The sequence below is a fragment of the Phalaenopsis equestris genome, unplaced genomic scaffold (assembly GCF_001263595.1).
Source record: "Phalaenopsis equestris unplaced genomic scaffold, ASM126359v1 Scaffold233484, whole genome shotgun sequence".
NCBI classification, from domain to species: Eukaryota; Viridiplantae; Streptophyta; class Magnoliopsida; order Asparagales; family Orchidaceae; genus Phalaenopsis; species Phalaenopsis equestris.
The window spans coordinates 17,492-20,747 of NW_018251428.1; positions in this window are offsets into that span (position 1 = coordinate 17,492).

Below are 3,256 nucleotides of genomic sequence, written 5' to 3' on the forward strand. Positions count from 1 at the left end.
ATTTACATAGATACCTTTCAACTCTTATATTTTTACATGACCAACATCTAAAGATAGTTTGTGGTTCGATTTTTTCTCTTTGATATGATAAGATAGAGGGCTAAAAACACTCAGGTATAAATATTAGATTTAATGTCCAAAGTCAGAGTTAATGTCAATAACAAATATTGGATTTTATGTCTAGAGTCAAGAGTTTTTTTGAAGAAACTGCAGTTTATTAAAAAATTGTTGCACGACACCTATGTCGGGAACCTGTTGCATAGGAGCTGCTAAAGGAAGATGCAAGCTGTATCTGGTTCTTTTGTGAGTTTTGCTGCAACTATTTATTATAAAAAGACATTTCTGTCCATATATTATTGTGTTTTTATAATAGAATTAATCATTGTTGCGCTTTATATCTAATTCAAATATTACATAATAAAAGCTGACACCCCACTAAATAGTGAGTAACACAACAATCAAATTTAAAAATAAGATTATTAAAGTGATAATTAATATTATCCTAATGTTGAATTTCAAGAGATAATTTTTTCTTCAACAAAGCTCTCCACGTCTGATCACTATCAGAGGTGTAATCATCGAATTGATCCACCCACCTGAAGAAGTCAAAGTTCTATAGCCTATTCCTTGAACACCTGTAAATTGTCTCTCATAACTATACTTTTGTCGTGAAGTAAGCAAAGAATACTGCAGTTTACGGTAGTAGTACATACTCTAGAGGCGCCATAAAACTTCGAGCTAATCTTTTTTTAAGGTTTACAATCACAAAGCACAGATCCTTAGATGCAACATTAGTGAAAAGGAATAATAAAAATATGCAATTAAAGCTTTATAAAATTGAAAAGTCTCATAGCACAAAATATAAGCCAACGAATAATCTCTCACTACAAGAAGACAACAGATCTTTAAAAAAAAGGGTTATTGAGTGTCTTTAAATCATGTAATTCAGAGCTCGTATGTGTCACAGATGCATATCATCATAAATGTCATCCCGAAAAACCTCAACAATCATATGATTGAAGAAAAAAGGGATCGCGGTTCTCTTTAAACCACGTAAAATCGTGCTCGAATGCATCACAAAACCATTTCACCACAAAAGACCATCCAGAAAAGCCCATCAGTCATTTGGCTAAAAAATAAAGGGTTTTTGGTTGTCTTTAAACCATATAGTATTTAGCTCATATGTGTAACAAAATCATATCACCATAAAGGCTATCCAGAAGAACCCCTTAGGTCATTTATGTCATCATAGTATTTATGTCATCATAGACCTTAAAACAAAAAGAATACCCGCAAGAAAAAAATCTATATTAAACCCATGATTGTCTAAAAGACATTCATGTAGGAGAAGAATGAAAAGCAAATTGAGATTCAATATGAACGATGTTGCACAAACCGTCATTAAAATAAATATTAAGAGTTTTCACAACACATTGTATATAAATAAATATAAAACAACATATATCGTTCTTTCACCCGCTAATTATTACATCAGTAATTTGCTCTCTCAACTACATCATCTCCCCAACACTTTCTCCATCGTGGGTACAAGACTCAGGTAAATCTCTTTCAGTTTGTGATATTAATTGCCCTGGGCGGTATTCATATGCTTCAGCAGGGACAGGTGAATGATATTCATCTACACTATTGAATTCAATGTCATCATGTGATGGTTGTCGAAGAATGTAACTATGTAGAGTCATTATAATGACCATAATATGCACTTATTTGTTAAATGGATATGTTAGTATATCTCACACAATAAACCATTTTGTTCTTCCAAACCCCATATATTTTTTCAATAACTTCGCCTAAGGATGAGTGTCTCTTATTAAACATCTTTTTCTACGTCCAATGTTGCTAGCTCTTTCAAAATTAGGAATGTGGTATTTGGTGTCGAAAAGGGGGTTGAGAATCCCTCTTTATAATGGAATCCAACATCGACTAAATAAAATTTCTTTCATATAATTATAATCATTAGTATTGCACTGAAAATACCCTTTCATTTATTAATATTCAAGCAAACCTTGGGTGGCTTTGGAAAGTTATTTTCCTTAGTTCGCATGGCAAACTTGAATATGAGACTATTGTGTACACTGACTTCTCATCCAGCCATAATAAATGTAAAGCACTTCACACACCGCCTCTACATTTTGTGTGGGTGCACCGCATTGTCCGATGTATGTGATCTTTTCATTATTTGACAAGTGTGCATCATATGTGTTCCATCAATCACTCCAATACAATCCTAAAGCATTTATTCAAAGTATTAGAGTTATTGTGTTTAAGTAAATTTAGGCAAGTATTAACACATGCATTTACCTTGAAATATGATTGGTCTTCTGAAATCTATAGGAGTATTTTGGAATGTGGGGCCTTCGACTCTGATAATTTCTGATGGTAAGCTGATTAGAGCATCCAAACCAATCGAGAAATATCTACTGATTATTTCTACTGAGTGTTTGAATCACTCAATGACTCCCCTCATAGATCCATTATGTCATAAAATATAGATGGTTATCGAAGTCATCCTAAAGAAGCTATGTAGTCCACGATTCCTATGTAGTTCTTCTAATAGATCAATGAATACAGTTTGTGTCAAACAAAATATATTGTTAAATCTTATTGAGTGGCCCCCAAGCAACTCCGGAACTCCTCAACCCTTTTTTCACCTATGTATGTGGATTTCATAAAGGAGAGCGAGCAATATAAAAGTTGTAATACTTATACATTAAGCATAATACAGGTGTAATTTTTCTCTTGTGTCTTTCTCTATCTATGTTATTCAGCTACCATGTATAAATAATACCAAATTAGCTAAAAAAACATTTAAAAAAATAATGGTAGTGAAAGTTCCAAAAGCAATGAAAAGGTTGTTTTGTTTGTAAAGATGTCTTCATAAAAACCAAACAAAAAGGGGCCAATAAATAAAATTCAACCATAATGAAAATAGCATAAATAATGTCCCTAAGATGTTTGGATCAACTAGTAAATTCAACTCCATTGAGGTTAGGGTTGGGGCATTCATTGCAGTCAGCAAGTTGCTCGGTGTCTGCATGTTAAGCTCCCACACTAAACTTTCACTCGCTTGGGGCCCATGCATGATCACTTGTGGCCATGACTCCACCAAACATATGATCCAACATTTCTTTAACCCTAGGTTCAAAGTCGTTGAATTTAAATTATTTGGTACTTGGCAAGACCTACAAATTAAAGGATAATTGATATATTGATGTGATTGCAAAAAAATGGTGAA